General features: G+C 45.2%; 1 protein-coding gene across 8 annotated transcripts in view; it reads left to right on the top strand.

The window, feature by feature from the left end:
• Nucleotides 1-25,338, top strand: part of ARHGEF10L (Rho guanine nucleotide exchange factor 10 like) — a 585,939-nt gene that overhangs the window by 161,130 nt on the left and 399,471 nt on the right. The window contains exon 1 of one of the 8 annotated variants that reach the window (XM_085608256.1): nucleotides 21,038-21,204. The exons of 6 other annotated variants lie outside the window; for them this stretch is intronic. The gene's annotated coding sequence lies outside the window, so the exon portion shown is untranslated. Of the gene's footprint in view, nucleotides 1-21,037; nucleotides 21,205-25,338 lie in introns of those variants that run through there. One more of the 8 variants, XM_085608242.1, reaches the window with a different exon arrangement.

The raw sequence follows: 25,338 nt of genomic DNA, 5'->3' as shown, positions 1-25,338 counted from the left end.
TGTCAAAACGGCATTTCCAGCAAAAGTGTTTTTCTTTTTTGCATCCATTTCACAGGGGAACAAATGAACGACAGGAAGAAAGAGAGGGTGAGAACCATTTCTTGAGTCACGGTTTTCAGTAAGTGAGGAGGAGTTAGACAGACAGAGAGGGAATAAGAGTAAGAAAGAGAGGGGGGGGGGGGCAGCTGCCAACGGCAGAGCAGAAGCGGACACCTTCCTTGTCTTGTCTGGGCAGGAAGCAAGAGACGGAGACCTTTTCCTTCTCTGCTCCCCGCCTGTCCACAAACAGCCACTAATGCCGAGCCTTCTCTGCAGGCCTTGGATATTTCTTACATCCAGGGATGCATGTTCCAAATAAAAAAGTAGGGGCACGGAATCTATAGAATTAAAGAAGTAGGGGCATGCCGTGCCCTGCCGTTCCCGCCCACTTCGACCACTGATTGTATCCGATTCCTCGTGGCGGCCCCTGGGGTTTGGTGGCCCTGTGCAGGTGCACAGCTTGCACATGCCTAAGGCCGCCCCTGGAGTAAGAGAGAAAGAGCAGGTCCAGTCCTCCAGGGGTCTTCTCGGGTTGCAGATAACAGTTTCAGTCGTCTTCCGATTTTCCTCAGGTCCAGAAGTGTTCTGAAGTGGGTACCTGAAGATACCACATTTATGTTTGGCACAAGCTAGTGCATGAGAATGACCCTCCACCCCAACATCCCTCTCCCAGGGACGCCCTACCAAAAGAATAAGGGTTCCCAGGGATAACCCTATCCACGTTGGGCATTTTCAAGATTGACAAAGTCTTCAGCCACACTCAGTTTGGGCTCTGAGGACTGGGGATGTGATGAGGAAGTGTACTTTTGGTAAACCTAGTGTACTCCCACATCTAACACCAAAATCCAGATTGATGCAGTCCCCGTACTCACAACAACCTCAGAGACAGGAGTGTGGTAGAACAGAGCACAGTTGTCAGTAACCAGATGCATCATTAGGTGTTCATCCTTTAAAGTGCACCCCAAACGTTATAGGTAAACCCAGCAGACCTCTCAAACACACTATGACACAGTAATGTCAAAAAGAGGCCCTCCATGATTGAGGCCTGACTGGCTGGGGGACAAAAGATGGTGCCTGCCCAGGTGTAAGCTAACATTTGCTGGAGACAGTTGAGATCTCTTTGAAGTATGCCCCAATTGTCATATGAAAAGCTCCGGCCCAAGCAGGATGTCACATTCAAGCAGGACTTGACACTTTATTGTCAAAAAGGATACTCCCAGTCCCCCCTTCCATATGCTGTCAGATTAAAATGGATTATATCAGCCCGTTCAGGCCATCCTATCGTTTGCAACTGGGAGCAATTTCACACCTCATTCACACCTAATTAAAATGATAATTACTGGCTGGTCAAAGCGGGAGAGTAAAAGGCAGATATAGCTTCCGGGGATATCAGGCGGGGCTAAGGTAACTTTCTAAATATGAATTTTCTCTAATAGGTAGAAATAAAATACAACCTCGCAATTTAATTGAATGTTTATTAACTATTAATATAGTTGTTTCATTATTTTTCTAGCTGGTCCCATTCCTGAGATACAGTATTAGTATTTGATATTACATCTCAGCGCATTCCTATGGAACAGCCAATCCTACTACAGTGATAATAATTTTGATGTGCTAGTCACTGTAAGGACATGTTCAACATTAATCCTTTAAATGTCCTACCTTTAAATATAATGCACTCTGCCTTGCCTACATAGGGGTGACTTATACATATTTAAAAGGAATGTTTAGACCCGACAAAAGCGGTAATTTTGATGGGTTGAATTTTCAGTTAAAATCAGTGCAGCCAGGTTACTGGTAGCTGGGCTTCAGCCATGTTTACATTGTCACTGTAGTGTATGACAGAGCTGGTGCTGCAGTCCACTTGTGACATTTAATTTCCAGGCCTTGAATACACCTTAGTACCATATACTAGGGACTTATAGGCAAGTAAATTATGCCAATCATGGTTATGCCAATTTAATCATATGACAGGAGAAGCACAAGCACTTTACCACTGGTCAGCAGGGGTAAAGTGAAATGTACAGAGAGTTCAATAGCCAGACAAAATAGGGTTCAGCAAAAGGCTAGGAAATATGGGGTGACCTTGCAGAAAGGGCAACATTTCCAACAGGGAGCGACCCACCAGCATGCACAGGAGAAACTCATTAATTGTAAATGTTTCTTAGTCACTGCCCAGGATTGAACACAAGAGAAGACCAAGGCAAACACCAGTTACAGGCAGACCTACAACCCCATGAGGTCTTTCTAGGCATGATGTGGTAACAGTCCGTGGCAGGTACGGGACACCAGCAGCCATCGCAAAAGATGTAGAGAGTGAGTTTATACATTCCCTTTAGGGACCACCCTGGTATGAGAAAGGAGTGGCAGAAGGAAGAATGGGATACAGGTCATTGTACCTGGACAGGAAGGAATTAGCCATAGTCAAAGGCTTTGTGAGTCACCCATAGTTGATATGTGGTCAATCTTAAGGCATTCACTAGTTGCAAATAACAAAGGACCAAAGGTCCTGGGTAGTGACTAACACACATTTACAATGAATAAATGAGGTATGGAGACTCACAAGCAGGGAGACTAGGCAGGGATGTGCAACTTAGGTCCATGCCAGATTTTCACCATAACTATTAACCATGTAAATAATTTCTATTCAGATTCATTGAATGCCCATTTTCTTATATCTATCCTAAAAACCTGTCATGGATTCTGCTCTCAGGTACCAAAGTTTGACATCTCTGCTCTAACACATCTATCAAGGGTTGGCAGAGTGGTGCCAGCTATGGCATACACTGGTCACAGGCAGATGAGATACATGCCTATAGAATCCATTCAGGAACGACAAAGGAGTAATCCTCAGCATGCACTTGTTACAGGTGACCACAGCAAATGCTCTATGATGTCTACCCAGGAGCATCGGAAGAGCACCCTGCAGCGCACACTGGTAGCAGGTTGCTGGGATAAATGTCCTGTAGAATCCACACAGGGGGAGTTCACGCATGCACTGGTTCTATGAATTGGTTTTAAATTCTGGAGCTACAAGTGAGAAGCTACAGCATGCTGGGGATTCAAGCTTCTGGGATTCATGGCCTTTAAGATCAGTCCAGCAGTGTGAGAAAAGGTGCTGCCCACGGCCTGCAAAGCATGTTCTTTAAAGCCCATCCAAGAGAGACAAAGGTGCTGGAGGGGCGAATGGACAATCCTTCTCAGCCTCGGCTCAAACAGCATGAAAAATATCAGAAACAAACAGTAGCCAAAGTCATCTTTGTAATGTGGTGGTTGGGACTCATCATGATTTAGAGGAACTGGTTATTCTAAGTAAGAGATCCACAGAGGTTTCACTTCAGCCACAGAGTATCAGCCAGGCCACTTTTGTCCACAGTTTTAGTGGACTGTGGAATAATGTTGTGCAGTCATGATGACTAGCTTAGCCAAAAGGCCATAGTTATAATATCAGGCTAGATGAATATAAGAATAGAGTTTATCTACTTTCATGCCACCTTAGTTCCTACTTCCCTACCGAGTCTCATCACTTTTCCCTTCAACATCTGACCCATCACCGTTAACCAAAAACCTTGGCGTGGCGTGGCAACTATACCATGTGGTAGGAAACATTCATTATTGCTACATAAGGGCTTCCAGACACTAACACTTAAATAGATGCTGGATCTGCACATAATTCCCCTCTCAGACAGCCATGGCACTAGTCCTAGGCAAAAAAGACTTCTGCCGTAACCTATTGTTCTACTAACGCCTTCACCCTTCTGGACTACCACTAAAGCTCACTACTTACCCTTAAATTCACAAGCGGTAGCCATGCCTCATAGTATTTTCAGCTGGGCAAATGGTTAGCATCTCAAAACAGTCCCTAGTACAAATGTTAATGCTGGTTTTTAAGGCTCTGGTACCAGTGGCGGCCAGCACGGATCTGGGGTTGTGGGGCGGGGGGGCATTTGGGGAAGGAGATATATTTGTAAAAAGAAGAAAAATTCTCTTACCTCCTTGCCGCTCTGTCCCTTGTCGTCTCCTCTGCCGAACAAGAAGCAGCCAGGCTCCCCTGAGCCAATCACAATGCTGATTGGTCTGAGCACCGAGCTTCGGTGCTCAGATGGGGACTAGAGGCCTGGGCTGTAATTCAGCCTGCATGAATGTTAGAAATGGGGGTCTCTAGTTGGCAATGGTTTGCACCTTTGTCCAAATAGGAACCCTTGCTTCTAGTCGGGGAAAGGGGGATGCACTCTTAAAATAACCCCTGCTCACCCCCTTTGTAGCTTGGCACCAGCAGACAGGCTTATCTCAGAGGCAGTGTGTAAAGCATTTGTGAACTCATACAGTAACACAGTGAAAACACTACAAATGGACACCACTAGACTGACAAGTAAATCAAATACCCAATCATGGAATCAATAATCCATAACATCAATTTACAAAAGGGAGCACTTGCACTTTGGCACTGAACATCAGTGGCAAAGTGCCCAAAGCATCTAGACCAGCAAAACAGATGAGGCAACAGCAAACAAAACTGAAGGGAGACCCACGCCAATTGTGCCAAGTCTAACAATGGAGAACATGCTAAAGTGCGCATGACTGTTGGGCCGGCCCAAGACAGGACCAGTCAAAGCATTATGCACACTTTAGTGTGCCCACCACTCCTCCCCTGCTTTGTCAGCAGAACAACCCCACCCTCATGCTGCCGCAGCAGGGAGGAATAATATCAAATAATAACATTGCGTTATTATCATTTTATGTTTCCTTTCGGGGCAGCGCTCCTCCGCCTTAGCGGCAGAGCCGCCTTTTTCTGGTAAAGCAGATCACGAAAGAGTTAGAGGTGACCAAATGTGTCAGACTGGAAAGGTCGGATCGAGGAAAACAAAGCCATAGAGGTCTGGGTCACTGAAGAGGGATCAAAATTCAAAGGCAAGAGACTCACTCTCAAAGGCTTTCTGCTGATCGCACACTATGAGAAGGGTATCGCTAGTTTGGTTGGCCATACAATGTTGTCCTCTGTGAGAAAGTCTGCCGTGTACCATGATTGCAGAAGGAGCCACGCCGCATCTCACTGTCTGCAGCTGTCCAGATCCATCTATGCGGTTTTCAAGGTGTTTAAGCTTTATGGAATGACAGTCTCTAGGACTGACATTAGCTAAAAGGGTGCGAGTCCAAGATACTTTTATGACAAATATGTGTAGGTATTTGTAGATCCAAGCTAGTGAGAACGGGATGCTGAACAAGGTTCCAAACCCTGATATAGAGTTCGGGATTATTTACAATGAAAAGGAGTGGACACAACCTAAACAAAAGGTGTAATGCGTCTTTTCCGGGTAGAAAGGGTGAAATACAACCAGCCTGAATTGGTTTAATACAGAGGGCATGCATTCTGTTTTTGTGAGGGCTATGGGAGCCAATCAGTTTTTTCCAGGAATTGATGTACTATGTCAACTGTTGTCCTAGTTCTATTACAGTTTCTTGCCAAACCGGTCAGCCATCAATTTCCCAGAAGCTGCAGGAACCTGTTGTCCTGCCATGAACCACGGAGGCACAGACAGGAATGAGAAAATGATGCCTTTCAAACTAGGAATATTTCACTTTCCCATAACCAGTTTCTCCACATATTGTTATTAATAATAATATTTAGGTTACAGAAAATGTTGAAGCCCCAACGTACACATTTTACAACGGGCATAACTAACCTGAATGGGGAAAGAAACCACAATGAGGGCTGATCAGTCCAATCTGGCTTTGCAGAAACTGACACAAAGCAGAGCCACAGCCCAGAGAGAAGGTCAGGCAGGGAGGGCTGTAGGGGACTTCCCTACAGGAAGGGCAACTGGGATAATTCTATTTAGCAACTGCTGTTTTTTCTGCCTAGTTATTGATTTACCACATTTGGCACAAAGCCCGTCCTTTCTTGCAAAAGTTGCAGATTGCAGCAGAAATATTTTTGTGCACAAGCGGATCAAAAGTTAATAAAAAGAAATTCGCCAAACTGTGGTTTTGCGCAAGGAGAGACCCTTTGTAAGGGTAAACTGGTCACTTTTCTGTTGCGAATTGCTGTGCTGAGGTGTAAAACGAGTGCTAATGAGATGAGAAGTTTTCCCATAAAATGTCAAAAATACTAAATAATACTGCTAGAGAACGTGACGTATTACGTTGCACGATTGACATAGTCTGGTCCGCCACCTACACGTGATGCCAGTGGCCAAGCAGATGGTTAACTGTGAGATTTCTTGGAATTACCACAGTCTTTTCAAAACTGCTAGGCCAAAAGTGCACCTAGCCATCTAAAAATAAAAATCAAGATGCCACTTGCCAGTGTGAGAGTCTTCTGCCCGAGTAGACTTTTTTATAATACCACTCCAGGGCGATACTCTGAGTGTCTACCCTTGTAGTGCACTGCTTTACTCATAATCAAAATAGGAAACCCCGCCCAGCAAACACTAGGTGACAGCTAGAAAACAGTAGAAAATGTTCTAGCATTTGCAACAAGAATTTTAGATTCTATTAAGGACACGGAGGCGAGGATTATGCTTCTCAATCCTTACTACTCCCAAAAGCAGCCAATGAAAAAACAGTGAACACATTGAAATGCAACATATCCCATGAGGCTTTGAACCACGCCTCCTATAAACCTACCATATCTTATTTGTTAGGCTGCATGTTATCAAAGAAAGAGGCTGGAAGATGGGGCCTCTCTATTTTGTTCAGGATACCAATAGACTATTGGTGGGGTTGGTTCAAAGCTTCATGGGATATTTAGTGTTTTAATTTGTTTCTGTTTTTTCATTGGCTGCTATTTTGGGAGTAGTAAAGATTGAGACGCATAATCAGAGCCTCTGGTCCTGCCATAGAATTTTCAGAAACATCATTGGCCGAGATTGTCGACCTGGAGTTAGGTGGGCATCTGCACTACACTGGTTCTGTTTCACATCACGTTGTGCAGTCGGTATTCTTGTTATGATTCTGGTTACCATTACAGAGCTTATCCAGACCCAGCGTATCACTACGTCACAGCTATGTGACAAATGAAGAAGCGCAGTGCTGGCGTAAGTTGCATGTGCGGCAGAGTGGGAAGTGCACTGGAAGTGCTGCTCCTGCATTAGTCCTTGGACAGCAGTGGGTGCTGTTTTGGAAGGGTTGAGGGGTGCTGGCTTTCAGCGGCTGAGGTCCATTTATATAACAATGTATGGTGGGTCCCAGCAGTGGGTAAGCAGAGGCACTGCAGGCTGTGTGGTGTGGTGTGTCGACAAAGTGGTGGATATGCTTCAGTACTAGGGTACCACAAATGCTGCATGTCAGTCAACAAAAGTAACTCTAAACTCTATAATAGAGACAAAGAAAAGACACAATACCACACTGTCCTTTCTAACTCCCACAACTCACTTTTTGTACCAAAGATGCACCTCTTTGATTCTGCTCCTCACCCAATTAGATTTTACAACTTGCTTTAATTTTCGGCTGTACTTTCTTTTCATACTGCAGGGCCTCTGGATGCATACAGAAAGGACCATATTATACATGTGTTTCCCAAGGAACCTCTGAAAGATTGAAGCCCTCGGGAATTAAAAATGTTTGGGCTACTTCTTAATTTTGAATGCCCTCTTGAAATAACACTTACTTTGAACCAGTGGCTGTGAAACAATTGCTGCTGTGCGGGCAGTGTCTGTGATATAGACTCACTTTGCATGCAAGCTGAAACAAAGATTTTTATGAGAAAGAAGAATTTGTTTTTCCCTCATGTCTGCATTACATTTAAACATGTACGAGTTTTGTATCCTATTGCAGACAAATGGCTTCCCCACCAGATCGCCAATTGGGCATATTAACACTATCTGTACGAAATTGTCCCTTCTTTAATACAACAAACAGCTGAAAGGTGATCTGCTAACTTTTTCTAGCAACGCATAAAAAAAAATATTGTTATGTAGCCAATGGTCGATTGTGTCTCAAGTGAGTTAAATTTACAACTACCATGGGAACACCTCTCGGCCCCAGTGGTCCTTTACATATTGTTAAAAATTCAGAGAGTTACATCTTCTATAGCTACCAAAGTGTGCTGCCAGATACTGCTAATGCTTGGTGCTCTACCTCAAGGTTCTCTCAATTCCATCAATTTCAGACTGGTCTGTGCCACTGAGAGGCCACAGAGCTGAGCCAGAGACACCCACGCGGCAGTCAGAAGTGGACACTCATACACTCAGAGTCACTGGCTTGTTTGTACTTGGGAGCTATACATATGGGCAGAGCAACTAGATTGTGCGGCCCCGGCGATTTGCCGCATTTGCCACATAATCCATCATCTGCTGCATAACCTATGGATTAAGAAATATATATATATTTTGTTTCTAGCTCAGACGGTTCGAAAGTTATGAACGCAGCGGCACGTGTTGCCGCATAGTGGAAGGCCTTTTGTAAAGGTTGACTGGTCACCTTTCTGATGCTTATTGCTGTATTTGTGAATTAAACTGGTACTAATGAGGTGCACCCAATGCCCAGACAATGTTAGCAGGTGTAAAAAGTACAAAGTAAGTAATACTATTAAAAAATGTGCCGCATTACGTTGCATAATTTGCCTTTTCTTGGCGCATAATTTACTCAACCCTGCCGCATTTCTTGGTCGTCTTCTCTGCATAATTCCAGTGGCCCTGCATATAGGGGAGTGCAGCACCTCCGAGTGCACCTTGCGGAAATTGAAAGCACTAGATATGGGAAAATGTATGCAGGACGAGCCTCTCGGTGAATATCAATCAGTGGCAGGCATTTTTGTGAACGCGTTTATATCCAGACAGCTGATGTCTTTTTTTTTTTTTTAAACAAGACTTTTATTTATTGGACTGTGTAGCCGTGACAGAATGTCATCGAAATCATTGGGTAGCTGTGTATGAAAAGAAGTGTCAATTTTATAGCACAGGTCCAGATTACGAGCAATGGAGAGCTATATACAAGTGTGACAGACCATGTACGTTTGTGGACACAAAGTGGTGGTTTAGATATTTTTTTTCACAACAGATTTTATTGGGTTTTTGCCAGAAACGTGACCCACCAGGGGCATATACATACACATTATTCTTCAGGATAAATTGCGTTTCTGTATCCCCATTAAAAGCAAACCAAGTAAAATATGGCAAACCTAAACATGTGCACAGTAAGCCCCTGACACTCCCTCCACCCAGACATAAAGTCTAAGATCTTATGTAGTTGTGGTCCCAGAGGTCCTTGTAGCAGCATGTGTACCTTGGCTATATTGTCTGATTTCGGCATCTAGTTGGTGTTCGGCAGTGCGTATAGGCTCTAGAACCAATCCCCGGTAATCCGCCCATCTCGGCTAGATCTTGGAATGTTTTTGAGGACAACCCCTGGCCTGGAATGCCGCGACCTGAAGGCCCAGTGGTTTGGATTTTTGAGTTACATTCCATTTCCCATATTTACAATCGCCATACACACATGTACATGTTTAGGCACAGGCATATGAAGTGGCTTGGTAGACTCACTAAATTTTTGGTTAAGTACAGAAGCTGGGTTTTCATCTCGGATCTACAGGTTCCAATGTAAACAACTTAGACACTAGACCACATCGCACTCTCAGCTCAAAGTGACATCAAACAAATGTTGCCCCCTGGTGTTAGCAGCAAGAGTGACATCGCATCACATTTGACTCCGATGATCATGCAGCTTTTTACCTATATGGTACACTCAACACACAGGTTCCTAACCAGCTATTATTAACAGGCAGAAATAAATCATCGTTAAAGCGAATAAACTGTATTTTTAATATGTCTATAATGAGATTGTTCAGGTCACAGGGGCTGCAAGCAAAGATAGAGCAGTAGCTTCTGTTATCTCTGAATGATGTCCCTGTCCTCACAAGTCTTTAGGGACTGTTTATGGTAGCCGCCTAGCTCCACGTCGTCAAGACACCACGGTTGTAGTCCTGATCTTTCATTTGGCAACATTATGTGTTCTGGTATTTGTAGACATGTGATGCTTCTAGAAAATTGATTGGACTGAGTGATAATCCATGTGAAACACAACGGACCTGGCCTGGAAATATGGTGTTCCTGAGCTCTTGGGTTTCCTACGTCCATGTATGAGTAGCCCACCCAGTCCAGGATTTTTCCTGGCCTTCTGGTACTTGTGGTCCTGATTTTATTATGGATCAAAATGACTACAAATCCTACAATGCAAGCAAAAAACTGGACTGAGTTTGGTACTCACGGACTGAACTGGAAAACGCTAGTGCTCTGATCTCCTTACTCCAGGGAGCAAGTTGACAATCCTTGAATTGGTTACAAACTCGTGGGCTGCAAACATTCCAACTGTATTTATTAGTTTCCACCATGGGTTGAAGTTAGAAAGTCTGAGGTAGAATTAATTTGGAAAAATTGTGACACAATATTGACACATTATTGTTGTCCCTCACATAAATCAGTCCTATGTCCACAGTGTAATTTGTACATGAATGCCTGTCTAGATTATTCAAAGTTAATCCTGAAAGACATTTGTTCTGCCAAAAAACAATACATGGACGTTTACTTAAAAGAACCGGATGTGCTTCACGTGAAGCCTTGGTGCTAGTCCTGCAATAACAGGAGTGCTGCAAATGAACGAGGTGCATTGAAGAGGTATGGGGCATCTGGAGAAAAGGGAAAGCTGCACTGGGACAGGACTACAAGTCAAGTCATCCTCTGTCCAAGTCCAGTCAAACACAAATTCAGACATCCACTCAGAAAGGACACCAGGGTAGACATCCTCTGGGGCAGGACCACAAACACAGCCATCCGCTGGGTGGGGACCACAAGTGTACTCATCCATATGGACAGGAATCACTGCATATTATGAGCTGGGGGTTGCAGGTGGGGTCCACCAGTACTCATTTTTGGGGTTCGGCACTTAATATTCCTCAGCAAACTTTGATCCAGAACAGGAGACTTAAAACCAGAATCAAGAATGCTTTGCTCCTGTGCTGGGGTTTTGATTAACAACCTAAAGCCCTCTTGAAGAGGCATTTTGCCTCACTAAAAGTGATCATGTGGAAGTAACAGATCTAAAAAAAAAAAAAAAAAGACTGGAGCTTTGCATCTTAAAAACCTTTAGAAAAACTCAAGAAATGCAATGAAATAAGACTAAAGCCAAAGCAGTGCACTGTGGGAGGACTAGAAGCCTAACAGTACATGTGGGCAAGACAAAGCTCAGCCCTTATGCATTAAATATGTACTCTCAAGGACACCACGCTTCAAATGAAGGGCTTTTCACTTACAAATCATTACTATTAAGTGTGTTTGTCTAATTAGTGTAATGGAGTAAACCCAAGACTACAACACCCAGAATGTATTAGGTTATCACATGGAAGTCCAAACTTGAAAACTCTGTTTGTGATGAAATAGGGTGAAGGTGCCACCTTCTTAGGGAACACCTGCAGAATTTGCACTTTTTTGACTGCAAGAAATAGACCACACCCAGGGACGTAAATGGGCACAGTTCCACGTACAGGCCTATTTGAATTATTAAAAACACCCTTTTGCAGGAATTACATTTTATAGGGTTAGAAGGTGCTGGAGCTGCTCCGAATATATGGAGAACCTTCAAATTCCCCACGGGCCATTCTTGAAGATCTTTTGCAGGTCCGGATTTTGTCTGTGCATTGTGGAAGCTGTAGTCCTACTTTCATAAAGGGATCACTAGGACTACAAATACCAGAATATATGAAAAAAACCTGTACTGGCAGAGCTACTCACACTTGGAACTGGGACATTTGAGAGACAGATATGATGCATTCCACCTTTGGGATTTTCAAGAAACCTCACAAGTGAAGATATGTTTTAAGAGGAATTCAACACTTTTTCTACTTTGGAATGCTAGATGGCCAGTGGTGGCTGGTGACAGTTGAAAGTGGTAGGGCATAAAAGTTATGGATTAGGTTTAAGAAGCAAGCAACTACTGCATTTTCGTTTCATTTTGCCTTGTTATAATTTTGAAAAATGTGTACCCTCATGATGGGGGCCCCATTGCATCCATTTGCATAGAATCCCAATTACAACTGAAATACGTGACCACTATCCTGTGCGTTCTGCAGAGAGGCCAATGATTGGATGCCCAGGTTTTCTGAACACTTTTTTGACCCACTGACAGACCCTGTGAGAAACCCGCAGTGCCTTCAACCACAGCTCCAGAGCTTTCAATCTTGCAAACAAGTGATGCCACTCAGTCTAAATTATGCACTGTACAAGAGTAATGTGTATGTGCTACATGAAGAAAGTACAGAAAAAACGTCCTGGAAGCAGTTAACATTATTTTATATTATCCTGAATATTGAATTGAAACCTATGCAAAACTGATAGTCAACATGAATGACTAAGCTATCTGGAGACTGCTGATGCCTAACTGTGGTCCAGACGCTCATGAAGAAGATCGGCACGGCAGCCCCCTTCAGCTATTGGTTACTTTGGGTCACCCCCATTCAGCCAATCTTTGTTGAAAGTGGTACCCACATTTTGAATTAGACTACAGGAGTATTTCCTCATTACTATCGTGCTGCAATTTCATTGGCTACGAGTTGTATATTTTTGCCTTCGGTAATGTGGCCTTTATTGCAGTGCATGTGCAGTGAGGCATCAATGAAGTGCAGTGGACGGGCACTGTTCTCCTTTAATAATGCATGCACTGCTCGCCGTGTGAGTACCAGGGTTGGATTGGTAAGGCAGGCAGTGGGCGATGGGCCGGTGCCTCATGGTCATCTGCGGCCCGTTTGAGCCCATGTAAACTGCCCACAGAGACTTACTGTCTTCCCCGGTCCTGCCAGACCATTGTGAAGTGTTGTTAGTATCACTGGCATCCCCCTGGCATGCTGTCAAACTGATTAAAGATAGCCGATGAGGAGCCAGTCCTAGGGTGCTTGTTTCCTGTTCAGGGAAGACATGGCTTGGCAGTTCAGGCTGGACTGTTCCCATGAGGCACAGGGTCAAGACTGATTTGCATATAGCTGTGTCTGAACTGGGGTGGCGTAGTGAGCTAAAGAATGATGATGGATCAAACCCAGATCTGTGACTGGGGGTGAGTGTCTGAAAAGTGTAAGCGCTCCGGCCATCATTTCCTTGTTTTTGCTTTGTTCGCCCTCACTTTCAGGCCATGGCGGGTGTGGGGAGGGTGGGAGCCATTCTCACCTAAGCCCCACTGGAGTAGTGTCCTTTTCTTGATGCCCCCTCTCCTCCCAGGTCATACCCTAAGGCTATAATGTAATGTGAGGGGGTTAGTAAGAGAAGTGGCCTTGTAAGTGGCCAGGTGTTGTCACCTCGGTCCCAGTGTCTTTTAGGCCTTGATGGAGGAGTGGGGGAGTGTGGAAGAGGTGTGGTGCAGCGGCCAGGGCAACTGACGCTGGAACACGGGGGCTCACGGTTCGATCCCCGGTGCCGGCGGCAGATTAGCCCAGCAGCATGTGACTCTGGGCAATAGCTTGCTTAATCTTCCCGAGGGCGCCCAGCGCCTTGACACCTTTGGGTAATTGTTCGCACTTTACAAATACTGAACATTTTACATTTACATTTAGCATAGGCCTCGCTGGGAGGTCATTTTTCCTAGAGGGGAAAAAAAACATATGATGTAACATCATGGTGTCAGAGCTGCGGACGTTGTAATTGGGGAAGTACGTTAGAGTTCTGGCATCAGATTAAATATCCAGTGATTCTGAGCAAATCATTTAATCTCCCCTCCTATATTAAAAATGAATTTGACTTTTTACAATGCAGCTTATGCTCAAATTGCTCCGATGCCTTTGGACCGAGTTCACGCTATATGAAGCTACCCAAAAAATGCTAACCATTTCGGAATGTGGGCCACTTTTTTCTGAGTGCCTGAGCCTAATTGTGATCCCAGTCTGACTCTGGTGAGTACAGTGGTAGGTTGCCCTCTGTGCAAGGGCAGCTCCGTGCCTGCCATGACTTCTTCCGAGGCCTGCTTGCACGGTGCATCATTGAGCACGTGACGAGCTCTGGCTGCGGCATACAGAGACAGCCAGACAGACAGACAACTCTCCTCACAGCTCCCCCATGTGCAGCTTCACAACGTTCTCAACGGAGCCCCCAGTACTTTAGAGGAAGGGGCGCCTACTTCTGTCCTGAGCGGTCACAGCGTATCCCACTCACTGAAATCCTATAATTCCCTCCTCTGTTTCTACGTGGAGGCATCAATCCAAGTGAACAAACCTGGAAACTATCAAAGGACACGAAATAAAGAAAACGCAGCAACCATTTCTGCTCCCTAAAGGAAGTGACATTTTCAGGATGTGGTTAAAAATCTAAGTTGCCAAGTCTTCACCAAGCAATGTAAACCTTCAAAAGGGTTAGTTGTGTTAGTTTTCACTCTTTTCGTCTCACCCATAAACTGCAAGGGACGTCTTTTGGTAACATTTTAACTAGTGTTTCATTCTGACGGGTGGCTGCGTTTGCCTCATCTTGCAGCACGAGGGGCCGATTGGGGATTGACTGGCAAATGCGCGGGGGTTGGCTGGTAAATCCAGTGGCAGCGGCGTTCAAGAGACCGCAGGTGAAAGCAGGATTGAACGGCAAGGCAGCTGAACACTTAATGGGGTGCTCAGCATGTCTAGGTCAGACATAGGCTAAGTCCACCTGTAGTCCACCTGTAGCAGTGTCACACTGGACAGCCGTCCTTCCGCCTTCGCTCCAGGTTGGGTAGTCAGTTCTTATGTTCTTCCAACAGTAACGCGGCATGCGTGTCCGGCGCTCTAAACAAAATATCATTTTCCTTTGGAGGGCTCCCATCCTCGCAGGACAAGACAGTTTTTCGAGTAGGCAATAAAAACAGAAGGCGTTTCATCAGTTGGAATTGAGTATTAGCATGATTTGCCCTAGAACCATTGCTTTAAGTGGGCCGGGTCTCACCGGGTCTGAGCACCGGCAGTTTTTTGAAGGGGGCCTCGAAACGGGTCTCTATCGGGCTCTGTTTTGTGCCCTGGCACAGACAGTCCGTATTTTTTCCGGACTGCAGTGACAGCAGTCTGCTGTCACCGCAGTCTGGAAAAAAGTGCCAGGGCACAAAACAGAGCACGCTAGAGACCCGTTTCGAGACAGCAGGCACATCGATGTACCCTGCTCACAGTACTCACAAGTGGAGAAGTTATGGCATGACGTCATGCCAGGTGAGCGTTGTAGGGGAAGGGAAATCCTTTAAAGAGTCATTTTCTCTCTGGATTTCCCTTCGCTTTTTGAAACTAAGGAGCAGCAACATTGTCGTGGTGTCACCAGGGCTTTAAGTGGAAGCTTTTTCAACATTCTATACAAGCCATAGTTGCTGCTTATTTAGCTTAAGCAACTAACAACCATTGACAAAGCCAATAGTCCTGACTTGTAGGTATGATGTTACTTGTTTTATCATATCTGGATGCAATGACAAACAGCAAAATACAAGTCGGGCGGCACACTATGCTAAGCAAAGATTTTCAAGTACTGTTTTTAAGCCGCGCCCTTAATTACATTGGCCACGCCCCCTTGAGAGACCCCCCCAGTTTTTAATCCCACTTAAAGCCCTGCCTAGAACCACTTGCAGTCATTCATGTCTAAGGAGAGGAACGTGTGTATTGTGCTATGAATATGGTTTCATATTAAAATGTATGGGGGGTGGGGGCTTACGGTTTCCCACGGGTGCATTTGGTGCTGCTGAGACACAGCCGAGAGAGCGGAAGACCAGAGGCTGCTGTAATACTGATGGCAACATCTTTACAGCAGTGGTTGAAGCCTCATCAGGAAACATGTCTCAGGCTTCCAAGGAATGGTTGTAGGAAGTCAATCGCCTTCCGTTCCAACACGAACCTAACGAATCCTGCAGCTACTCTCATACTGTTTTCAGCATGAGAGAAGTGCCAGGATTGGTTTGATCAGACTAATCCAGCACTCTTTTTGAGGCTGGGTGCCTGTGCCTGCAATACCCCAGCATCTTAACACCACTGGGATCGGTGCATTCATAAGTGCGCATGTCGGGATGACCGTTGCAAGACAGCTGGCATATCCAACATGCGCACTCAGCACTGGCAGCTTCTCAAGTCATCCTGCTGCTGCCACCATATCCCCACCCTCAGACACATCATATAATTTAATATGAAGTCGCCAGCCTGCACTGTAATAAAATGGTCATGGTAGTGCCCATTTTATTTACATTTACCTCCTGCTCTTGCAGCAGGCGGGGTTATGCTCCTCTGCCCTTTAGGAGGAACCTCCCCTGAAGATGGCTGGTTCTCGGCTGGAGTTTTCCATTTAACAAATGTATGTATTCTATGAGGTTCAGTTTAACCAAATAGACTGTTGCTCCTGATAGCAGTAATTTGTAAAGGAATCAATTTGTGCTATCCAGCTAACTTGTAGTGAGTAGGCCTCTCTGATGCCCGGTCAGAGTCAGACTGTCCTTTTAGGAAATGTCTTAATTACTTCCCAGTAATCTCATTACTCTGATTCTATCTTCCTCATAATAATGCTTCTCAACGTGAGGTGTGTGAAAGTACCAGACAGGCACCCTGCTGATCACCTGACAGAAAAACATTCTTCCTGGATCTTCACTGTAAGAGTCTAAGCCCCTCCCCAATAAATCCGTGCACTATATACCCAGAGCGGGAATCGGAATAAAATGATTACCAGTAAGTAATTACCTCCTCATCCACTTCCTCATCCCAGTCCTTACTAAAGTAACCATTCTCGGGGGCCTGTGTGCAAGCCACAGAATACAAAAGTGCAACAACTGAGCACTATTAATGGCACAGACGACCATCCACCTCCTACCAATGAGCACTGCAGATGTGATTGATAACAGAAGAGAGGAAAATACAAAACGGCAGCAGAGACGTCTGGTTGAAAGCCACGCATATCTGCAGCATAAAAGGCATTCCAATACGAAAGTAAATGTCTTAGAATCACCTCAGGACCACAGATGAAGCAAAATCACCGACCTCAAAAGAACAGAGATGTTAGGAGGTGATGCTGAGCTGTGACAGGTCTAATAAAAAACAGTCAGCAGAGCAAATGAAGAAAGAGAACAACATTTGGCACCCTTCCAGAAAAGAAAGTAGCAGCCTCCAGCTGACACACACAGGAAAGGCAGAAGAAACACCTGATGAAAGAAGATGGCTGTGGAACATGATCAGACACATTCTGAAGTGATCAGAGAACACTGAAAGGATCCCAAATCACCAGTAAAGCTGGTACACTTGACTGCAAGTCGAAGATATACCCTCAAACACTAGGACTGCAGCAAAGAAGAGCCAGAAAGAGCCTACTGCAGTAGACTAAAGGGAGGACTTTGCAGAAAAAGAAGCAGCAAGGCAGTACCCCACAGCAAACTGCAGTTGATGACTGAGCCAGAAGCTCTTGCAGCATACAAGCGGCTACAGTCAACCCGTTGAACCTCCCCCTAGAACACTTTAGAGATGCGGACGGCCAGCCACAGGACACAACGTGTGGAGATCTGAGCATGGATCTCTGGCTGAGCAAAAAGAAACAAAACCCAGAGGTGACCATGGGCCGAAGGAAGACTGGACACCACGTGGCCCAAACTGCAGGAGTGAAACCAGAGAGAAGCCTGTAACCTGGAGCCCCAATGTCTCAAATGAGAGCCTATAAGGAGAGAGCTCTGACAGGTCCAAGTAGGGAGGACAAATCGGAGAGCAGATTGATATTCATTGGGACACCGACACCCTGGTAATGAGAGGAGCTGCGGCAGAGGAACTCTTCACAAAAAGGAACCCCAAGATGACATCCATCCAAACGTCACGAAAGCAGAGTGAAGACATGGTAAACAAAAGATGAGGGTCTACCACCAAGAAGCTGGAAAAACATGGGAGACAGGATAGTGGCTGTTGGTGATAGAAGTCTCAAAAAGGGGTACTTGAAACACTGGCACAAGGTGGCAAACAACAACTGTAAAGAGCAAATGCCTTGAGGAGAACAAGGTTTAGGGGATCCATCAGCCTGTTCCCAACACCCCTGCTGGGAACCAATTCCAAAGAGAAGAAAAGATGCTCTATCATGGAGTAATGAGCATGGCTACTACTGCCACGTATCACAGAAGACAATAAAAACAATCAAGACAGAGATCAGGGCAGAACGAGTGCCAATCAGTTCCCCTCAATCAAGAGATTCAAGGATTCAAGCTCGCCTGGCTGATGAAAGGTTCTTGGGATTCTTGTTTCTGGTCTAGGGGTGGCCTGGCCTGGCAGTTGGGGCTGGACTGTTCCCATGAGGAACAGGGTCAAGACTGATTTGCATATGGCTGGGTCAAAAATTGGGTGGTGTGGTGAGCAAAAAACTATGGATTTAGGCCCAGATCTCTGACAGGGGGTATGTGTTTGACATTGTTCAGTATTTTGTCCATCAGTTCTTTTTGCATCCCACGGCACACCATCAATCCTCATCTGAAGCGTCAAGAGGCAAGGATGACCGAAAACTCGGAGAAACCAAAGGGACCCCTCAAAATAGAGACCCTGAACCAAACAAGGTGCCACAAAGCTCTGTTGTGTGGAAGAAATTTCACTTGCAGTGAGCATTAGGAGTAACTCAACTTAACCCCTTCGATGCTGCGCAGATTCCGCCGCTGTGCTGGCGGAATCTTGCGCGGGCGGGGTCATGACGGAATGGTTCCGTCATGAGCACAGCTCAACCGTGGGTCATGACGGAACCATTCCGTCATGAGCACCGAAGGGGTTAATTAATTGGATGTACGTCTATAGATAGCAGATGTCATAAATAGCTGAGCCTCAGGCAAGAAACAAGTGTTCAATCCTGGCTGAAACTATGTGATGAAACAGAGAATTTGTGGTTGATATAGATGAAGGCAGAAGGAGGCGAAACCTGAGAGTTCACAACATTATACATACCCTTGCTTAAGCCTTTGCTGCTGGAGGATCAGAGGATTGGAAGGCAACTAAGATGAAAAAAAACAAAAAACAGAAGAATAAAGAAATAATGGTCGCAGGCAGCCCCCCATATCCCACTCATTGACTACCCACCAGAACATTGGGAAGTACACGCCAAGACCCCTCACAGGACAAGGAACAGGAACATAGCTGATAGCATCAATAACTCTCCCTTCTTATCTTCACTGAGAGCAGAACACAAATGTGAAGCAAAAAGAGTGTCTCAGACTGCCAAATACTATCCCCTCCAGGGCCCTTTCATCTCCTAGTAAGATGACACTGAAATAAGACTCACTGTGCAGAATGCAGGCCCATGGTGACAAGGGCAGAATAGGACATGTATATAGCCAGTCGTGAAGGAATTATTGAAATAAGATGACACTACCAGGGACCTCGAACCACAAAATATAATCTTGCTGAATTTCCTGCCATCGGCTGGATTACTGAAGTGTGAAGGAGTCTTGTCAGGACCCAAACTGCAGTCTATGGAGAGCTCCATCTGTAAGTGTTGAGCATTAAAGCCATTAACCACGATACAAGCAGATATGAACCCAAGCCTGGATCCCAGCATCAGTCCAGAACACCAGAAGGACGGAGAGGTTGTCAATGGGCCAGGAATGGGAATGTTATCAACTTATACTTACAGGAGAGGTTCTGGAAACATTTTGTGACAGATCAGACCTTCAGGCAGACACATGGCTGCTACCATAGCAGGACTTAAATTCGTAAGCGTCAGGCTGAGATTTGGAGACTTTAACCTCTAGCATTGAGTCAACCACGGTCATTGTAGAAAACATTCGACCGGAAAAAAGAAGTGGCACCAAAAGTCCTTGACAGCCCATTGTCAGACTGACCAAACAAAAATGGAGGCCAAGCTATGTGAGACCTCCAGGCAATTGAAGCATGTTTCCAGATGTCTGCCCAATCAAAGATGCTGCCAGCTGACACACAGGATCTCAACCTTGCAGAGAGACGATCTCATGAGATCTCCCACATGCAGCCGAGAAACAAAATCTCTGAAGCAATGAGATGGGTTCCAACACCGAGAACAACCCTCCTCATTCATGACCCAAGTCTGCTCCACCTCGCCTACCACAACATCACAGGTTAGAATATGGTGAGGTACCCTCTCCGCACCCCCCTATGGCCGAACAGCGAATGGCAATGAAAGAGCAGGAACATGAAAAGAAGGTAAGTGGCAGTGGAAGAGCCCCAGCCGCAGCACACCTACCCTACTCCCCACATGGGGCGGGCGATGGGTGTAGTAGACACCTCTTCGCAAAAATCACTGAGGTGGGGAATAAACAGGAGAGAGTCCATATCAACAAGAAAGCACTCCCTACCTGCCAACAGCAGTCCTCGACCATGGTCTCTCGCCTAAGCCGGGCCCACAAAATAACCAAAATCAAACCTGCCCATTACCAGACCTGAAGAAAACAAAAACAGAAAATGGGCGCTCCGATGAGTGTACAGCAAAAAATCTGTCACAAATACACAAATAGAGAGCCACAGGCCCGTCTGAAATGCGTTTATAGTGCCTGGAAGGTAACGGAGCCTCCAACAGCAAGGACCCAGGGTATTTGTTTGCTTTTAGGTGAGCAGTGAGGTGCACACACCTCCCCTTAATAAGGACTCGTACACAAGGATGGGAATGAGGACAGAGTTACCAAGTGTAACAGGTCCATGGGTGATTAACTGCGCCGCTCCAGGTTTTTCATCTATGGGGTGGGGGACTTGTAGCCTTGTTTTTCTCACTATAAAATCGGGACTACAAGTCCCAGAATGCAAAGACAATCGTGGACTGGAGCAGCTGGTCATGCATTGACCTATTAAACTTGGCAGCGTGGGAGTTCTACATGTCAGGGCCTCTCGGCTCACAGGCAGGCATAGTGCTTGGAAAGAAATAATCACTCACTAAATCTCCCCTCAGGTGCACCTCAAATAGGGGGAGTAGCCTGGCCTGTGAAGAACCCTCCGCTTTTGTATGAAGGGCCGTTCCGCCGGGATGAGGAATGCAAGCCATCGGCCACTGTCCCCGCCTTCGGCAGGCGTGGAGTTACCAGCCTGACCTCTGTACCTGCTTAGAGTTCTCAGGCTGTCCCCGCCCTTCTTACTGGCAGGTTGCACATTTCTATATACGGAGGTGCGATCCGATGCGGAGTCTTGGCTAGCACATCTGGAATGGCTTCTAAGTAGGGGGCACCAGCGGCGCTGACCCCTCCCCTGGTGCGCCAAGGCACGCTCCAGGGGTGCTTTACCTGGAGGTAAGCTGATGGAGGCGGAACAGACCATCACCACCGCCCAGTGACGCAAGCTGCCACGCTGACGCCGACCTATATGCTGTGCGTAGTCTCGTGACACCCCCAGCGTCTGAGGTAGTTGATCTACAGTCCCTCACCTTGCATTTCAGTGCTTCAGTCCTGCTCCCTCTCAGCACACTAGTCTCCCAGAGAGGGGCATGCTTGCTTGCTTGTTTGTTTGGTGATTTTCGACTGTCAGAGCCACTGTTTGACTGTCAGCAAACTCGGCTTCTAGGTGCAGACCCGTCTTCTGGTTTCCTGATGGGCTTTGCTCACTGTGGGCACATCGCATTATTTATTAGTCGTTTCCTTCTTAGTAGTGAATACGGGAGCAAATGAATAGCCCTTTCACGGACAGCCCATAAACCACCGATACATTTAAAATTGTATATTACATTCCCACACCGACTTGTGTTTTTCTTCCCCCTGAAGCACCTTCAGAGCTTAACTATTTCTATTTTTTCTAGCTCTCCCCGTTATTTCGGATTGAGGTCTGCACATTTCCCCTGCACACAAAGCATTTAAATAGCTCATTCCACAGTGTCTGTCTTTCATACTCTGACAACAAAAGCAGGCGAAGTCTCATATTTTTGGCTCCTGGGAGATTTCTGCACGCTTTATATATTTAAGACAGTTTCTCGTTCTTTTAATACAAACTGTTCTAAATTCAAAAGATTCCCCCCTGTGTATTTTCTCCTGCAGCGAATGTTGTGAAATTCTGCAACAGATTGTTGCTTAGTTTATTTGGTGTCGGGAACAACTTGGCAGATCTGCACAGTACATGCGAAATATTTTTTTAACGTTTTATATGGCACGTCTTTGTGGCTGAGCAAATTATTCGACAAACAGGCAGAAGCAGTACCTAGAATGCATAGGAATTTATCTAGGCTAGTAACTTACCAATGGGTTGGCAATCAGGGACATTTTAAGGATTTGGGGGGCCCCAGGCCAAACATATTTTGGGGGCCCCTATTTGAAAGATCTTTGACTTTATGGACCATTCTCCGCTCATTCATGCATGTTTTGGGCAGGTCACAGCCATCCATTTTAAGAATAACTGGGCCACAAACAAATCTGAGGACCCTAAAAAGGACAATTTAGACTTAATAAGTGGTACACATTTTACACCCCAAGACACAATTCCCGGTATAAATTATTAGGTAAAGAAGAAAGACTCGAATTTCAAGAGCCCCTCTTACAAGACCTACAACCATATGTCCCTAAACAGAAGGGACGGACTTGAACATAAGTAAACATAAAAAGAAAAAAGATATTTAGCACTATCTTTTTTCTTAACTTAATAAATGTGGGGTATACTGCAGCCTTTCAGGAACATGTTTGCATACAAATTTCGTAGAGATCCAAGTGCTCTACACTGAATTGAGGTTCATCTATTTGGGGTCAGCAGCAAATTAACAAACTTTGACTTTAGAAAACCGGGCTTTGGTCATATAACTCAAATCATAAACATTCGAGGTTTTGCCACCAAAGTAATGTCTCTGGTTACACAAATGCTAACATGGGATCAAACTGCACACGGGAAAGCTATCCCCAGAGTTATACGTGTAGAGTTCACAGACTAAGGTATTCATGTCTCTAAACCCTGGCCTCTGAGCTATCCCTCAGGTTAGACAATTGAACAAACCCAAACCCCGGACAGCAAATCTGGTCTACATGCGACATAGATCTTCCAGACTCAAACCTCAGCCAGCAGTCCTATCACTTAGACATCTGACAGCAATACCATCCCTCAATTTACACCAATCTTACAGTCTTAGGTCTTTTGTAGCATGGTTGCTTTTAGGTTACATTGACCTTACACAAGCAAATTGATTACATGTCCTAATTATAAGCGAGAGACAATCATGAGACATAACTAATATCTTGCCACATTTCTTATTGCAATAGCCGTGGCAATACTTTGAACCAATGAGGGACACAATTATCACTGAGAGATGCAATTCTTCCTAAAGCCATGTTTCAGTAATAAACAAATGTTGTAAATGTTGTTACAAAATGAGTGCATTATATAAGTGTCTGATCTTTGACATGGCATTAATAGGACTGGAGTCTTATAAAGATCATCATTTAGCTCTAGCTGGTGGGATGGCTTAAACACAGATGCATATTCCCTGTGTGACACTAGATGGTATAAGTTTCCTTTGTGAAGAAAATAAATAGATTAGGGATGTAAGGTGTAGCTGGTTCAGAAACTCAGTTGTACTATTAACAGACCTGTTTAAGACCAGAATGGACAGCCACTCTCTGCAGTTGGGCATGGAAGATCCAGATGGACACGCTATATATAGGAGGACCTGTTGTCCACATCTGTGGAGTGTTAGGTTTTAACAGCTGTGCAAGGCACCTGACAGCCTATGAGAGAATGGCACCAGTCACCGACCAACTCAATGGAGACCAGGCAAAAATGAACAAGATTAAACCAATAAATTAAAATATTGTATATGGGATCAGGCAAACCAAAGTCCAAGAAACAAAGAAAGTGAATCAGCTGAAATACTAATGTGATCATGAGGTACAGGTATCCCTGGGGACTAGATGATCAGATACAAGAAAAGAAGCAGATGTTAAAAAGAAACTAGGTCTTGTTCACAATTTATTTTAACAGCAAATCCCAAGTGTTACAAGGGAGTTCAGATCATGGCTGCCATTAAGCCCCGACAGCCAATGATGGAGGAGCCACAGTCGCTGCCACAACCCACAATGAAGCTTCATCAACCTCTTTTCAGGTCCGGCCAAGAAACAATTTTAGCTGTATTGCTAGTTGTACTGAAACAAAGTTGAGTATAAAATACATAGATCAATACATATAGAGATGGGTTTTTGGTGAGTCCTCTTTATCCATTGGTCTGTCTGACTGTCATACATATTTTTCTTCTGCACACTACAGCAGGGGGCAGTGGCTTAGACCACTTCAGCCATTGGCTCCTTCGCCCCGCCATGGACCCCATCACATGCGGATATGCACCTAAAAGGATACTCACTTCATATTTTGGGGGGTCATTGTTGAAGGTTTACACTATGGGCCTCATTACGATGTGACTCGGAAAGCCTCTGACCACAGGTCGGCAGCTTTCCGAGTCACATTGTCGGTTTCACTTCCGACCGCTGCATTACAATACAGGCGGTCGAAAGTGAAACCGGACGGTCATTCCAGCTGGATTCTGATGGGCTCAAGGAGCTTGTCGGCCAGTCGGAGGCCTCACCGTAATCCCTATGGACGGCGAGGCGGCCTCTCGGATTACGATGTCGGTTTCCGACAGGCTTTTCATGTCAGGCTTTCTGACATGGAAGCCTGTCAAAAAGTGGCTTTGGGGCCCCTAGTAGGGCCCCTTCACCCTTCCCGTTTGGGGCCGAGGGGGCACCTATTGTTCCCCCTGTTAATCCCTGCATGGTGTGGCAAGCATGTGAGGTGCCTGCCACATGGTGCAGGGATTAACAGAAATTACAATTTGTCTGTGGGACCTTGTGCTATGACTGGTTTACGGCAGCAGCACAAGCTCCCATTGAGAAATGGGAGTATGCGTCCGCACCATTTGCAGTTGCATTGTAATAGCGGTATCGGGACCGCCGACCGGAGGTTGGATCGGTCCCAAGACTGCAACAGTGTCAGGCAGATGACATCGTAATAAGGCCCCATGTCTTCAGGTAATATTAATTCAAAGCCAATAGTATCTTTTCTTTGCTACATTAAGAATTGTATTTCTTTGTGATTTTGTGGTAAAACTAAAAGGGTTTCTGTGTAACTACACCTGACAGCTGGGAAATACACGGGCTGTTATATTAAAACAATATTCAATGGTAAATTATCATTCATTTAAAATTTGTATCACACATTTGCTTCTTTTAATTTTGTGGCATATGCTTGCAGTAAAAAAATTAACCATCGCACAAACTTGCCAATACAATCCTAATGGTTTTGCTAATGCTTCTTTAAAAGTGGTAGAGTGCTGGCTCACACGGTGTGTAACGTTGTAGCTCAGATGCGAATCAACTTAAAATTCAAATAAAGGTTACTGGCAAGACAATTGCCAAAATTAATACAGAAAGACGTTGCCACAAAACCAAGAGATACAGTAG

This window comes from Triturus cristatus, chromosome 1_2, assembly GCF_964204655.1.
Source record: "Triturus cristatus chromosome 1_2, aTriCri1.1, whole genome shotgun sequence".
NCBI lineage: Eukaryota > Metazoa > Chordata > Amphibia > Caudata > Salamandridae > Triturus > Triturus cristatus.
Note: the sequence above shows the minus strand (reverse complement) of the source record. Positions and strands in the feature narration are given on the sequence as shown.